The sequence below is a fragment of the Gorilla gorilla genome, chromosome 1 (genome assembly GCF_029281585.2).
Source record: "Gorilla gorilla gorilla isolate KB3781 chromosome 1, NHGRI_mGorGor1-v2.1_pri, whole genome shotgun sequence".
NCBI lineage: Eukaryota > Metazoa > Chordata > Mammalia > Primates > Hominidae > Gorilla > Gorilla gorilla.
The window spans coordinates 175081035-175097906 of NC_073224.2; the positions used below are offsets into that span (position 1 = coordinate 175081035).

At 41.5% G+C, this 16872-nt stretch overlaps 1 protein-coding gene across 12 annotated transcripts in view; it reads left to right on the forward strand.

Moving 5' to 3' along the window:
- The window catches only part of JAK1 (Janus kinase 1), a 232544-nt gene that overhangs the window by 162393 nt on the left and 53279 nt on the right, over positions 1 to 16872 (forward strand). Inside the window, exon 1 of one of the 12 annotated variants that reach the window (XM_063698001.1) lies at positions 8869 to 9688. The exons of 10 other annotated variants lie outside the window; for them this stretch is intronic. The gene's annotated coding sequence lies outside the window, so the exon portion shown is untranslated. Of the gene's footprint in view, positions 1 to 8868; positions 9689 to 16872 lie in introns of those variants that run through there. One more of the 12 variants, XM_063698010.1, reaches the window with a different exon arrangement.

Consider the following 16872-nt stretch of genomic DNA (forward strand, 5'->3'; position numbering starts at 1 on the left):
ATTTCTGACCCTGTGTCAGATGTGTGGATTACAACACAGCTGGGTTATGTTAACATAACTTTCATGACAAGAAGTGTCTTTCAGTAATAGTCACTGCAGCAGCCACATAGTTGTTTTATCCCTGGCAAAGACTTTATGATGCTATCAGCACTAAGAGATTGGAGCTAGTATTATTCCCATTTTTGTAGATAAAAGAGCTAAGGCTCAGAGATTTAGAGACATGTCTAAGTTGACATACCTCCTAACTGAAAAGCCAGAATTAAGACCCAGGTATGTGATTCTAAACCTTGTGCACTTATCCACTAGGCTTCCTGTCCTCTCACCAATACTAATATCTTTCATTGTCTCATTTGTATTAGAAGCTTACCTTGAACAGGCTCAGAGAATTACACATTTCCAGGCTTCATTGTGTCCCTGCTCTGCTCCCTCTGTCCCCATGCCATGAGGGCTGCTTTCTTTACAGCTGATGTGCTAGCTAGGGTGAGTTTTGGAGCAGGTAATACAAAGTTTACAGACTTTGGGCCAGATGCGGTGGCTTACACCTGTAATCCCAGCATTTTGGGAGGCCGAGGCGGGCGGATCACCTGAGGTCAGGAGTTCGAGACCAGCATGGCCAACATGGTGAAACCCCGTCTCTACTAAAAATGCAAAAATTAACCAGGCTTGGTGGTGCATGCCTGTAATCCCAGCTACTCGGAAGGCTGAGGCAGGAGAATCGCTTGAACCTGGGAGGTGGAGGTTGCAGTGAGCTGAGATCATGCCATTGCACTCCAGCCTGGGTGACAAGAGCAAAACTCTGTCTCTTTGTCCTTACCAACCATGTTGGCAGCATCCATATTCCAGGGTGCAGATAGGAGAACGAATTAAGAAAACGGGGCAAAGACCTTACAGTAGTCTCCAGGATAGAAGCTGCCACACAGTACTTTTGCTTTTATCCTGTTGGCCAAACTTACTCACATGGTCATATCTTGCCGCAAAGGAAGCTGGCAATTGTAGTCACTATTGTGAGCATTCTTGTGCACAGCTAAAAATTACTGTTGAAGAAGAGGAAGGACAATGGCATACAATCAGCTGTCTCTTCCACCCCTGCGTATTGGGGTCTGGTGCCCATTCACTCCCCTCTTCTGACTTTTGGCTAGTAGCTAATCCTTTTCCCTGTCCTTACCTTTATCCTTTAACTCTCTTCTTCCTATTATTTAAATGTTCTCAAGTCTCTTCCATCTTAACATGCCATAACACACACACACACACACACACACACACTCACAAATTCATGAGTAAAGGCGTCGTGTCCCCAGTGCTCATGTTATATACTCAGATCCTTGTGCAGGGCATAGTACATAGGGGTTTTTCAACAACTCTGTTGAGAGAGCAAGTGGGTGAGTGAAGGGTTGAAACATTTCCCTCTATCCTTTATCCTCGGATTGACAGAGAGATGCTGCTGTCTGTCTTAACATCTATGGCACAAATGACAGGACTGATGATTTTACTCCCTTTAGTGCTGAGGAGGCTGTTTGGGACCATGAAGTAGTTCTAGAAATGTATCATGCTGAGAAGAGCACTAAAGGGAGTAAAATACACATCAGTTCTGGTTTTGTTGCTTACTAGCTACAATGACATTTGGCAAATTATGTAATGTCTTTGAGCCTCAGTTTCCTCATTTGAGGAAGTGAAGACTCCATTGACCTCACAATGATTAAATTAGAAAACTGTGGTAAAGAATGCACCCCTGATAATATTATTTTGGCTTCTTATGGTGATTTTTAAGATTAAGGAGTATCATCATCCCTATTTTATTTATCTAAAATAATATTTAAAAAAATGTAAATGCCCTATACAATAGAGTATTATTTGGTCACAAAAAGAATGAAGCAGTGGTGCATGCTACAGCATGGATCCCCTGAGGACATTGTGTAGGTGAAAGAAGCCAGACATACACATTATATGATTCAATTTCTGTGAAATGTCTAGACTAGGCTAATAGACCAGTGGTTGCTAGGGGATGCGATAGGGGAGAATGGAGAGTGACATGGGGTTTCTTTTTGGGGTGATGAAATGTTCTGGAAGTAGATAGTGATGATGGTTGCACACTTTTGAGATTACACTAAGAACCACTGAATTGTGCACCTAAAAAGTTAAAAATTTAAATGTCATTATAGGGCATTATAATTATGAGAATACTTTTAAAACTGTGTCTAAGTTTTGGTTCACAGTTTGTCAGTGATTCTTCTGTAACAGAAACCAACATCTGGTTGGTTTTTTGAGTTTTTTCACCTGCTGGCTGACCTTACTTGACATACTGTATTAGACTTTCTTTATCTTTCCAGGCCTACGCAACTCTCAGCACACTGGGAAATCTCAGGGCATGGCGTTCCATTAGAAAGAAGAGTAAGCATGTGGGCTTCTTCGTGGGTACCATGATGGGAGAGAATAGAAAATAAGAAGTTAAATAATTCCTCGCAATTCTGTTAGGCATATAAACTACACATTTAATATTAAAAAACAGTTTTATAAATGCACTTGGTCTATGGTGTCTGCATGGATTAGGTGAGTACTTCCGGAAGGAGGTGGGGATAGTCAGAGAAGGCATGTTGGGGAAGGAAATGTTTAAACATTTGCTTCTTACACAGGCATTTATTGAATATCTGGCATGCCTTAGGCATTGTTATTTGGTGTTGTATGTACCCAGATAACAGCTGCAGTCCCTGCCCTCAGGGTGCTCAAAGACAGTGAAGACAGATGATTCTACAGACAGTTAGGGAGCAGGATGTAAGTGCTACTCCAAAGGTAAGCACAGGACTCTCTGAACGCCTCGCTTGGGAAATGGGAGAAGTCAGGGAAACCTTGATGGAGATGATTCCTGAGCTAGGAACTGAAGGATGAGTGGGGACAGCAAAGGCTTGGAGGACAAAGTCATGCTGGATTACAGGAACTGCAGGTAACTCAGTACGTTTGGAGTTCAGGGCACAAATGGGGATGAGCCATGAGAGGTTGATTACAAGTAGCCTTGTAAGCCATGTCACCTAAGAGAGTAAGAAATAAAAGAGTTTTAGAGCATGATACTTCCAGATTTGCAGTCTAGAAATAAGACTGGCTGCATTGTAGAGACTTGGAATAGAAGCGGACGAGAATGAAGGCAGAAACTTTCAGGAGATTGTTGCGGTAATTTGGGAGATAAGTGGGTAGAGACAACAGAGTTAGAACAGAGACAACAGAGTTAGAACGATTAGGGCTTGCTCTCCAAGTGGATATGGTCGCAGTTCCTAGGACTCCAAGATCTCTGTCCACTTCACTGTCTCACTTCATGTCAGTTTGACCCCAGCCTGCCTTCTAAGTCTTGTTTTCTTCTCTTCATGAAATGCTTAAGTCTTGTGCTTACTGTCCCCAGAACTCGCTTGGTGATTTAATGTCTGTTACCTTTGATTACACCTTTATCTTCACCTAGAATGGAGCTCATCTGTTCCCTTTACCTTCTTAGATCTCTGACTTATGAATCCTTCGGAATAATTCCATGCTAGAATGATCTCTTTGTCCTCTGAAGTCATAGCACTTAATATCTCTATCAGTCAATGACAAATAATTACGTTTTGCCTTGTCACATCTCTTAATTGCTTTGAATTGCTAGTCAATCTTGAGCCATTGCAGCAGGTAGAGAGGTGAATTGGCTCTCGTGAATTCCTACTCCCAGCCCTAATTTCCTGTATAACCCAGGGGGAATGACTTTTCTCCCCTCAGTAGTGTAGTAACACATATTTGTTGCAGAACACTTAGAAAATCTGTAAAAGTGTGCAAAATGAGGTAACTACTATCACAAGCACCTTGGAATACTCACAGGTAATTATTCTTGTAATGTCCTCCCCATCCATTTTGTCACCGTTTCTTTAGGGTTACATGTGTGCGTCTATGCATCATAGCTAGGATCATCCTATACATGCTGTTTTTCAATTTGATTTTTTCATTACCATATTGTAAGATTCTTGTGTCAAAACATAGGAGAATCTTCAAGTCCAAATTGAAAGTGGAGCTAAATTGTCCTCAGGGAGAGTTGTACAGATGAGTATCCCCTATCTGAAATGCTTGAGACCAGACAATTTTCAGATTTCAGATTTTTGGGATTTTACAATATTAGCACTATGCTTACCCATTGAGCATCCCAAATCTGAAAATTCAAAATCCTCCAATGAGCATTTCCTTCAAGAAATGTGGTAGTCAAAAAGTCATATTTTGGAGCATTTCAGACTTCAGATTTTTTGATTTGGGCTGCTCAGCCTTACCAAAAACTGAATAGTGACTATCTCTGGAAGGAGGGAGGGGAACTTTGGCTTTTCAGTGATATCTTTCTATAATGTTGAATGTATGCATTTATGATGAGCCTAAATGATTTTTAGAGTTGTCACCCATAGTTTATAGGTGACAGTAATTTATACTTCTACCTAATCCAGGCTTATATTTACATTTAAAAAGAAGTATAACACCAACTTTACTGACTAGATAGATAAACAATTTTAATTTACTGAAATTTCACCTTTTCACCATGATTATAGGTCCTTTTCCCATTAGTTGTTTCCATTTCCTTTGCTGTCTAATGACTTGGATTTGAGTCCTAGGTAATAAATACATGTGATCTTTCACAAGTCACTTAGTGTTTCTAAGCTTTAGTTTGCTTATGAGTAGAATAAGAGGAATGATACTTCAAATTATTGTGAGGATTGAGATCAAGTATTGAAAGTGCTTTGTAAATTGTAAAAAGTATATAATTATTGATTTTTTATTGATTTTTATATTAGTCAATGGTCATGAGCAGTTAAGCCAACTTTGCTTTTTTAAAAATTCATTTGGAGAAAGACTAAAAAGGCAGAGGTGCCTTCATTAATATTTATTTTGGTGCAATGTGGGATCCATGAGATTTGGGTTTGTGCCACATTTCTGCTGCTAATTATTAGCTATATATACAGCTGAAATGCACTGAACAAGCACAGTTTTGGCCAGGCCCAGAAATGTTCAGGGAGCACCTGGCTGGACATACATCAGAGAGCTTGGTGAGCTGATAAAGCATTCATGCAAGCTCCTGGAGACTGTTTAACTGGATGACAGTAGAAGGAAACTATTTATGCAAATTTTGCTAACTGAAGTTCTCCCACACCCTTGAGTCCACATTTCACAGGCTTGTGAGATGGAAATTGGTCAAAATCACGTTCTAATAATCTCTTTGTCATCTGCAGTCATGCCTGAGAAGGTCTGATATGGTCTTCTGAATCATCAAGGGAAGGTAGAATTTCATCCAACATGACTTTTGTGCATTTGCTGTATTCAGCTCCCTGGAAACATAGGTGCCTTAAGTTTATCAGTTATCCAGAACACTGAATTCTGGATAATAGAGGAACAGGGCTGTGTAAACAACTCTGCTGAGTAATAGATGGCCTCCTGGCCTCTGGTTTCTGACTCTGTATTCCCTTTTATCCAAGGACAAGATGTTACAAAAATAATTCAGAGTGACTCCCAAGGGCAGCCCCATGAACTTGCTGGTCCCTCCGACTGTGCTAGCAGAGGAGGATGAATCACCAGCAGCAGAATGTTGACTCTCCCAGTGCTATTAGTGGATGTCCCAGCCAGACGCGACAACCAGGAAGACAAGCTTTGGGAAAGTTCTTTCTGACTCATTAACATCATGATTTACACAAGAAAACCTCTAGCTTCTCATTTTATTTTATTTTTTAAAGAAGTTTCCTTTTTGAATGTGTGTATAGCAAGGTGGGGCAAAGGTATGGATCCCTCAAATGAATATTCAAATTAGCTCTTACCCGTAGCAGTATTTGAACTGTTTGCTCAGTTAAATTTTATTGTCCTTTCTCAATGTACAGTGCCTATATATCCATCAAAGAGTAGCAGATTCATTAAGAATCTTTAAAAAGAAGGACATTATTTTTACACAGTTGAATTTCAGGTGTCCTATGCCCATGCCTTTCCCATCATTTCCTATGTGTGAGAGCCCCCACCCCACGTAGCACATCTTCACATACTGGGGACTTTCCACTTTCTGAGGAATTCACATGAATCTGGGGATTTGGGTTCTCCTTGGGTAGTATCCCCTCAGAAGAAAATCCAGACTCCTTAGGGGGGCATTTGTAGCCTGGGCCCAGTTTTCCTCCTTACCTCATCTTTTTTGGTTCTACACAAACCTGTTTAGTCTTCAGTCAAGTGCCTTACCCTCCGGCTTTCCTCCTCCTCCTCCTCCTCCTCCTCCTCCTCCTCCTCCTCCTCCCCCTCCTCCTCCCCCTCCCCCTCCTCCCTCCTCCCTCGTCCTCCTCCTCCCTCCTCCCTTGTCGTCCTCCTGCCTCCTCCCTCGTCCTCCTCCTCCTCTTCTTTTTTTTCTTTTTTTCTTTTGGGATGCAGTCTTGCTCTGTTGCCCAGGCTGGAGTGCAGTGGCACAGCTCACTGCAACTTCCACCTTCTGGTTCAAGCGATTCTCCTGCCTCAGCCTCCCAAGTAGCTGGGACTACAGGTGTGCACCACCACACCTGGCTAATTTTTGTATTTTTAGTAGGGCCAGGGTTTCACCATGTTGGCCAGGCTGGTCTCAAAGTCCTGACCTCAAGTGATCCACCCACCTTGGCCTTCCAAAGGGCTGAGATTGCAGGCGTGAGCCATCGTGCCCAACCCCACTTTCCTTCTTTTGCTATTTCTTCATGTTTCCCTTATTTGGAATGTTGTCCTCACTCAGCTCCTGTTTTCATCCTGTTTGTAGACCACCTTCTTCGTAGTGATAGTAGTAGTATTGCATGCCTGCTGTGAGCCAGTTTTCCTACTGTGTTTATGTATATATTTTTCCAAGAGTTTAAAATAAGCCTGTAAAATAATTATGATTATCCTTATTTGCAAATGAGAAAACAGTCATAGAAAGTTAAAAATTATTCAAAGCCAGCTACTAAGTGGCAGGGCTGAGGTTTTCCTGAGCCTGAACATTCAACCCCACCATGCTGGTTTTCCCTGCCGTCCTCTGGATCCGATCGAACTCACTACACCAGCCCCACTCTTAGACCTTCTCCAGACGTGCTCTTTTCCCTTGGTCGGGTGTGTCCTGTGTTTGGCAATCAGTCATGTATTATTACCTTGCTATGTGCTTGGGTTGCTAATTCTTCTTTGGCGATATATCTTTTGTTGTTTTCTTCTTACTGAGCTGTGCATCGCAGGCTTTGCACAATGCGTTTCTGTTGATTTTACTTAATTAATGATGTCCTGGAACAAGTGAGTTATTTCTCCTAGTTATATTTAGCCCAATTAGTCATTTATATCCTACCATAAGATTTGCCTCCACTAATTGCTAAGTAGTCTTGCAAATTATCCTTCAGTCTTCTTTTTCTATGCTTTTATTCCTGGGAAGGAAAGACAAAAGAAGCTCCGTGGCTGGAGTCTGTAGTGTATCCCATCCCCTGCAAAGAAACCAACAGAAAAATTAAGTGGAATGAAAGACCAGGCATTGCCACTAAATAGTTTGATACTTTGAAATGGATGCCAGTTTGGCTAAATTCAAGTGTTGTCTGTTAGACAAGGGCTATTCGTAAAAGAATTGTGAATGTAAGCATGCTCTGGACTGTGCTTCAAGGATGCAAAAAAGTGTCATTGAGACTGCCTTCCTATGTGCAGAGTGGGAAAAGGAGCATTTATCTTGAGAAAGAATAACTGCATCTGATCACCGTTTTCAATTCATTGATAGGGAAATATAATTAAAGATTCCTAACCTATTTCAGGATACCCATCTACCATCTAAATCTCCAAGACTTGGATAGCTTCCCCGTTCCCGAGTAGTTCCCCATTGATAGGCATGCACTGAACTCTTCATTTACGATAACCGTTGTTTCCATGAAATACACTGAAAATTTTGCACAGTTGCAAGGTACACAGAATGGATTTTGAATTCTTTTGGTTGTACGAAGCATCCCTAGATGTGATCATGAAGTTAGACACCTGGGACTGTGAGAATAAGTCATGTGTAAGAAGAGTGGTTTGGCAGAATTTTAAAAACAGACCTTCCATGCTTTGTGGGTATAGTTTCTACATATTCTAGATCTTTGTGGTACCATTATATGGCTGTAGGAGGTAACCAACTGAAGAGCTTTCTGGGAGGAGAAGCTTATTGTGAAATGAAGACTGTGAATATGCATTGTATGGGTCTCAGTCCAGCTGTTTGTATTGAAACATCATAGGCTATACATTGTGAGAAAAGAGAAGTAATCTTGTGGTAACCAAAGAAGTTTGAGGTGAAATATGTCTCACTGTTTCATATTCAGCTGGGGAATGTCTCACTTTTATATTCACTTTCTTATATTTGCTGAAATAAAAACAAAAATAAGGTAAATTTGATTAGTAGTAACCTTGTTGGGTCCTTTAAAACAGTGTTTTTCAAACTGTAGTCTGTTAATCTTTACTGGGCTGTGAAATCTGTTCTGTGGGTCTTGTTTAGCATTTAAAAATGTATTAAATATAAGAAAACATAGAATAGAAGGTAGAGGGAATGGCACATAGTAAGGATCAATATCTTTTTGTGAAACTTGTATGTCATATACACACATGTATACTACAAAATATATTTTTTATGGTGGATCATGGTCAAAAAAGACTGCAAAGCTGTTTTAAGCATGGCTGTCAGCATAGGTTCCTAGGATATCAGACAATGATGTGTAACCCTAACTGGATTCTTGGCTGAATGCTAGGGGAAACTGGGGCAGACTGGGGAGGAGTGAGAGGTGGCACAGTGGCTCCAGAGGCGCCGTGGTGACCTGCCGATCCTGCTCTGCCCTGATGCTGCTGCTGCCTTGGTGAAGACTAAGTGCATTACTCATTATGCGGATAGGGTTCGCTGAGAGTTCTGCCAGCAGTTTAAGATTGGAGTCTTTGTCGGCAGGGCAGTTTCAAAGCTGAACATAAAAACTGGTTACAGTTTTTTGGTTGAGGGGGCCAAGTGTAGGGGGGCCATGTAGAGAAAGATTTTTCTTGAGATTTCCTGTTTTTTTTTTTTTGTTTGTTTGTTTTTTGAGACGTAGTCTTGCTCTGACGCCTAGGCTAGAGTGCAGCAGCATGCTCTTTGCTCTCTGCAACCTCTGCCTCCCAGGTTCAAGCGATTCTCCTGCCTCAGCCTCCTGAGTAGCTGGGATTACAGGCACCCACCACCATGCCCGGCTTTTTTTGTTTTTGTTTTTGTTTTTTTTTTAGTAGAGACGGGGTTTCACCATATTGGCCAGGCTGGTTTGGAACTCCTGACCTCAAGTGATCCGCCCACCTTGGCGTCCCAAAGTGCTGGGATTACAGGCGTCAGCCATTGTGCCCCGCCTCGTTTTGTTTTGTTTTCTCTCCTAACTTACATTTTGAGGCAATAGCTGAGTACCTTTGGTGCATAGGCTGAAATGGACATTTGCCATTTGGGGGGTTGTCTAGCATCGGAACCCCCTTTGTTTCTAGAGTGGTCTCCCATTGTTGCTGTGGAAGCTGAAGGAGGTGCAGACACATAACTGAGGGCAACCTAGGTTCAACCTCTTTGATTCCTCCTCCTCAGGACTTTGAATCTGGAGGGAGTGGTGCAAACATACAGAGGTGGCTTGAGATCATTCATGGAAGCAGCAGAATTGGGAGTCCAGTCCTGGTGATGGCTGGTGACCGGTGGAGGCTGTGCAAGCAGTGGTGTCCTTATCAGGTTGTTCCTCTGTCCTTCTGTCATTCCCTTAAACTCATTTTACCCTTAGGTAAGCAGAGCTGGTTTCTGTTGATTGTACCCAAGAACACTGAGTGCATATAGGAACCATGTTAGATTTGTGTCTGCCCTAAATGAACTTAGTATGTGACAGGTGAGAGGAAGTAGGTGAATGCTTGGTAGACACAAATAGTAAAATTTAGCAAGGGGTGGAAGGATTCAGGGTTGTTTTCCTGTGTATTCCTTTAAATTTTGGGTACCGTCAAGCTTTGTCAGATGACTTATCAGCAGGAGATTCTATGTCTTTACATTGTGACATTTTGGAAATACATGTTAATAAAAAATGAGCTATGTTAGGTGCAGTACAAAATGGTTTCAAACTTTTATAAGTTAGGGTTTGTTTTATTTGTTTCTTTTTTCAGTTTTAAGCTTTTTAAAAGCCTTGCACATACTCACAGAGAACTGATTTCCTAATGGGTGTGAGCATTTTATTTTAGCATTAAGAGATTTAGGGAAATCTTGAATCATCATCACAACAACCCTGTAAAGTAGATACTTCTATTATTCTGAGGAAACAAACTCAACAGAGGTTAAGAAACTGGCCTAAGGTCTCAGACAGTGGGTGTTAGAGCTGGGATCTGGACCCAGGTTAGGGTGACTCCAAGAGCAGGCTTTTAACTGCTTCTATAAGGAACTTTGGAGGGCATCCAATACTTTTTCATTATGCAGGGTTTGAGCTCAGAGAGGTTAAGAGGCTTGCTCAAGACCAGGCAGGTCCTAGTGGATCTGGGCTGGAACATGGGCCTCTTTCTGACTGGTGGGAAGAAGCTCTCGCACAAGCTCTGTTCCTATTGCACCCTCGCCTCCTTTCCTTGCTGTCTGCCTTTTTCCTGCATGATTCTTCCTGTCTGCATACTCTTTCCTGCACAATTGTGCTTCTGATTTTCCTTCTTCCTGGCCTTTATTTTTATTTTTTTAAAGAACAGCTGTACCTTTCCTCTCTCTTTTTCAGTCTTCTCCATTTCTGAAAACTGAGAGCAGATTCCTCTCTCCTTGATCCCCTCTCAGCCCAAAGCATGGCCCTTGTGCCCTCTGTTTTTGACTCCCATGGTTCTCAGTGTCTGTCTCTCAGCATGCCCTCACAGCCTCTTCCCTGGGGTTCCCGTGTATATGTTAGTCTTGCCAGCTGTCAGTAGATTGTAAGATTTTTGGCATGCTTAGATGTATTTGTGTTACTTCTTTGGATTCCCCTGAAGTCCCACACCTTGCCCAAGGCAGAGTGGTAAACGGAAAGGGGAGTGAGGCTACAGCTGAGAAATGTGTTTGAGACCTGTCTCACCTCTCACTGGCCAGTTGACTGTGGGAACGCCTTAGCCGAGTCTTCCCATCTGAAGGGGCTGTGAAACTCGAATGTGGTTTAGATGTGAAAGCCCTTTTTAAGCCATAAAGTGCTATATAAATGCAAGGTTTTATTGTGGTGGCACAAGTGCTTCAGAAGTATTTTTGGGATAAATGATTAAAAAGCACATATTGTGCCTGGGCGAGGTGGTTCATGCCTGTAATCTTAACAATTTGGGAGGCTGAGATGGGAGGATTGCTTGAGCCCAGGAGTATGAGACCACCTTGGGCACCATAGTGAGACCCCTTTTCCAAAAACAACAACAACAAAAATTAACTGAATGTGGTAGTGTGCACCTGTTGTCCCACCTTCTTGGGAGGCTGAGGCAGGAGGTTCACTTGAACCCAGGAGGTCAAGGCTGCAGTGAACCATGATTGTGCCACTATATTCCAGCGTGGGTGACAGAGCGAGACTCCATCCCCCTCCATCCCCCCCCCAAAAAAGCACATACTATGAAGACAAGCCATTCTCCCCACCCCGCCATGTTTTGAGTGTCCATTTGTGCTACCAAGTCTTTGACCCTGGGGTAAGGATATGGATGGCTTCACTAAATCTTATATTCGTTGCTCTTTAATAAGATTATGGATGTATTAGTGGTAATTAGTTTAAAAGAAGAAAAAGTTTTTTAGAAAAGGAAAAGTAACAAAGTCTCTTGGTACAATGTGGCTTTTAGAAAGACACTTACTGACTTTAAGCAAAGTACTGTATTTACTTTTATCAGAAACTGTCTCTCACTGAATGCAGGCTCCTTGGGAGCAGTGCAAGCACCGAACCGTGGAGCTGGCATTGATTATTTAATCATCCCTAGTTTATTGTAAATGAAGCAGCACTTACGGTTCTGGGGTATTCCTGGAATTGCTGCTATAGTTAGAAGTGAGTTATTCTGTGTGGCAGGAGTGGCATATAGAAAAGCCATAGTTCTGACTTCCTGACAGGAAAAATAGCAGATTTTGTATTTATATGATGTCGTCCTTTTGGCTGGAATCCATCAGCTTTACAGTATCTTGTGATGCTTTCATCAGAACTGTTATTCCACGTCTCAGCATAGCAGTGGGGTCCCAGTAGCAACAGATACAAGTCATTTTCCGTGGCTCTATGGGTGTGAAGCCACTGGCAGTTTCCCTGGCTTGTTGTGTAGGTTAGGCTGTTAGGAGGCTCCCTGTTCACATGTTGCTAGGACTTTCCTCTCACACTGTGGCAGTGGTGCCAGGGCAGAGCATTAGTAGTGGGCAGGAACACAGGGAAGGCTGGGGCCCTGCAGTGATTTTTTAAATGACAGTCCTTTCAGTCTACAGAAGGAAGAGTGTTGGAGTAAGATCAGTCTCCTGGGTGGTTGTTAGACTATGAAAAGTACTAAAAAACCAGAGAAGACAGTGATGTTGCTGATGGGGACAGTTTAGAGCAGTTCTTCCCCACTGTGGAACGAGCAGGGTCCTTAGAATCAGGAGTCACGTGTTTGACTCCTGGCACTCTCGCTGATTAGCCTAAAACCTCTCATGCTTTTTATGAGAATTAAGTGCGAGTGCCTAACTCCAGGCTCAAGATATTGAAATGCTTAGTAGATATTGTTTTTTTTTTCCTTGACCGGAACTGTATATTTCATCAAGCTGTAATCAGTTTAACAAATTATGGTCAAAATATGTGTGCTTACTGCATGCTAAACTCTGTTAGGCATTTTACGTGCATTGACTGACTTAACTCTTAATAGCCCAGTGAGATAAATGCTATTTTTATCTCCCCACTTACACCAAGAACATTGAGGGTTAGGGATATTAACTAATTTGCCTAAGATTACAACAGCTAGTCGGTGGAGACGCCAGAATTCAAACCCAGGTCGCAATGACTCCAGCCCATGCTCTTAACTGCTTTGCTGTGTCATCTGAGCTTTATGAAATGGGGTTTTGATTTGTAACTAGGCTTTTGCTCAGAATCCCTATTTAGACTTTGCTCTTCGAAGCAGATTCATAGCCCACTTTAGTCCTGTGCCACGAAGACTATTTTATATTGCGTCAATACCTTTTTGTACACTTACACATCTATAGCCTCTTGCAAAAAGGGCATTGTAGGTACTTGATGAAGAGTTTTTGAAAGTTGTTTGTTTTTAAAAAGAGACAACGTCTTGCCATATTGCCCAGGCTGGACTCAAACTCCTGGGGCTTAAGCAGTCCTCCTGCCTCAACTTCTCACTGAAAGATATTTTTAATCCTTGCACCAACCCTCTAGGCAGGATGTTTCCTCTTAGGTTAATGGGTAGGGAAACTGGCTTAGATGAAAATGACTTGCTCATGGTCACACTTGCTAGTATAGAGTCAGTGGGAACCTACACACCTTGGATTACTGTGCTTTTTTTCATTGCATAATGTTGCTTTCTTTGTACCTTCATCTTTCATTTACAGCTGTTACTGAACATACTTCTTGATCACCTAATTTGTGCTGAGGATAAAGCACTAAATAAAAGACAAAAAAAAATCCTGATCTTCCTGTAGTTTTCATTGTTGTGTTAGGTTTCCTTACCAACATTAAGACTGGTGCCTGCTGAAATAGTTTATTAAGGCTTAAGATTTTTAGTCTTAAAATTTCTTAAGATATTAAGAAGCTGATTTCAGGGCATTTTCTAAATTACATATTTTTCTTTCAGTTTTTCTGAGTTCATACCTTAATTCATAAACATTTTAGTTGTATTTTCTACTTCAGAAATCAAAAGGTTTGATTCCTTTAAGGCAAACACAAAGTAATTCATTGTAGGTGTGATGGTTTCTTTTATATCCATAGTATTTTAATTCTTGTCATTGAGTTTCACTGTCAACCAGTCTGTTTTTAACGGTAAAAATCTGGCAGTGGCCCTTGGCCAAAGCGGTCTCATTCTGATGATCATATTTATGAACATTAAAATAATCTATTTTTATTTCTTTGTCCACTATCCAAAATGTGTGTTCTTCCCTTGCACAGATTCCAGTCTTTCAAAAGATGCCCTTGAAAATTTAAGAGAGTTCCAGTTTTTTCAGATAGATTTCTGGAATTTTGCATCTTGGAAAAATTTGTGACATTTTATCTATTGCAGTGAGGCTTTGTTCCAACCCACAGAATTGTGTCTTGTTTCTTTTATTTTTTCCCTCGTTGAGAAAGTGTCAGATATACTTGTCTTTTTTATAAGACTGTGGTAAACTAAAGCAATTTGAGTAACCCACAAAATTTCCCTGATTTTTTTTTCATGTAAAACAGCACCTACAAAATTGAGCTACAAAAGTAATCCTCTGTCACCAAAAGAAAGGTATTTTCTTTCAAATCCTTGACAATTTTATAAATAAATTAGGGTGGAAGAATTCACTGCTATCATCAAAAACCTTCTGATTACTCTTCCTGGTCCTTCCTGTTTTCTAAGTGTCTTTATATTCATTTGAGTTGGAAATTGAACCCAGTAAATCATGTTCTTTTTAAAGGGTATTTTGTGATTGCTCCTGGTGAATCTTTCTAGCATTGATGATTTTCCCTTTTGTATATTGCAGCAAGAAACTTGAATTTATTTCTTGGAATTATCCAAAGTGTTTATTAATATAAACTGATCTTGCTTCTTTTCTACTTGCTCTAAAAATAATCAGCTAGATCACATTGTCTGGTTTATTTTAGAAGAAATATTATTTGGATGAAGCCATTACACAAATGCTGTAGCACACACACAAAAAAACCGCTTGTCATCCTGAATGAGGACAGTTGTCATTTCATATAAAGTGGATCAGCAGCCTTAGGTTTAAAGTGCTTAGAACAGTGCCTCCCATGTCTTCTAAGTGCTATGTGTGTGTTTTCTATTTTTATCATCAGAATGGCAATTCCCTGAGAGTAGAGATTTTGTTGTTGTTGAATCGGCATTCAAAAGCATCACAGTTAATGCATATTGTCTTGAAATTCTGTTGCTGTTCTTGTTTTCTCGAAGAGTTTAATCTCTAGCCTAAGCATTACAAATCTATACCATTTTACTGTTGTGTTCAATAATACTGGAGGTCGATTTGAAGATTAGGTATAATGTGATTGCAATGTAGTATTGCTTGCAGAAGAGACAGAATGATTGGAAAACCAAACTCTCCTTGATTACTGGTTTTTGTAGAATTCTAGTTCTAAAAGAATCTTAGTGATTTTAGTCAGATCCTTGAATCTTACATGAGGCTAAGAGAAGTTCCATGACTCCTAAGTTGAAGTAACACATGGTCTGACAGTGCATATTAAAAAACTTTTTAAGTTCTGGCCAGGTGTGGTGGCTCACGCCTGTAATCCCAGCACTTTGGGAGGCTGAGGCGGATGGATCACGAGGTCAAGAGATCAAGACCATCCTGGCCAACATGGTGAAACCCTGTCTCTACTAAAAATACAAAAATTAGCTGGACGTAGTGGCGCATGCCTGTAGTTCCAGCTACTCGGGAGGCTGAGGCATGAGAATCACTTGAATCTGGGAGGCAGAGGTTGCAGTGAGCTGAGATCATGCCACTGCACTCCAGCCTGGTGACAGAGTGAGACTTAGGCTCAAACAAAACAAAACAAAACAACAACAACAACAACAGAAAAACACTTTTGTAAGTTCTAAAAAGGTTTATATGGTAGCCCTTCTGAATGGAGCCTGGGCCTGGTGGAACTTACAGGTCTCTTCCTGTCCTAAAAGGCTGAGTTGTGTGTTACCCTTTCCCGGTTTGAGGCATGCTTTTCAGTACTCCCCTCTGGTCAGTTTTCACTGATCCTTGGCAGCTGGTAACGGTATGCCGTGAGGAAACCTGGGGTAGACAGGCTCCAGACATGCAGTTAGCAAGCACTGCCTATGGACTGGCTAGTGCTGTTGGGTGCCCAAGTGTAAAAAGGAGTATTGTGAGGTTTTCCTGTTCAAGCAACGGGAGAGACAAGCCTAGCTCCTTTCTGCTATAGGACCTTTTTCCCCACACATGCTGATCCTTTTGCTGAGACTGCTATCTCCCTTTTGGCTTCATGCCCCACCTCCATGGACATCCATTGCATCTTAACTCTATGTCCCTTCCCTCCCGAGCCCCAGACCAGATCACATTCCCTCTATTTTATGTTCTCTACTTTTCCTTCATAGCATTTTAGCTCTTTGTAATGACCTCTTTCTGTACATCTTAGTTTGATTCCATTCTTCCTATTGACTGTAAGCTCCACGTAGGCAGGGACCGTATTGCCCTTGTCCTTTGAATTAGCTTAGTTTCTGCAGAGCTGTTTGAAAATACTTGTTGAAAGAGTGAATCTCTTCAACAAGTGTAGCATCTGAAGTCCTGCTTATGAGCAGAAGCAAGGCATTAGCATGTAGCTAGTTTCTAAGTGCTGTTCTGAGGCAGGGCAGGGTGTTTATTCACATAATTAAAACAATTGATTATATTAATTTTTAAAAAACTTTTGTGCAGTGATTTTAATCTTGTTAAAATTGGCCATGCCAAAATAGCCAAATCAAAGTCATTACAATCAAATTCATACTTGTCTCCCCTGCCAGGCTTTCCATCATTACTTTTACTTAAGTCTTACCCACTGCAGAAAGCCTTCCCAAGCCAGCCCTTGCCAGTGTCAGTCACCAGAGCTAATAACATCCTGACGCACTCACACTATTGATTTTAGGTTGCTTTTGTGTTTCCATTTGTGCTGTCTCCAACCTTCTATCGTAAGGCCCTGTGGGGATGCTGGCCTCGTGGCCTCAGAGGCAACCCATCTCCCTCTCCCCCTTCGCTGCTGCCCTGTAATGCCTGGGACTATGCTCTTCCTAAAACTGGATTCTGATAAAATGTGTTGAGTGGCCAGA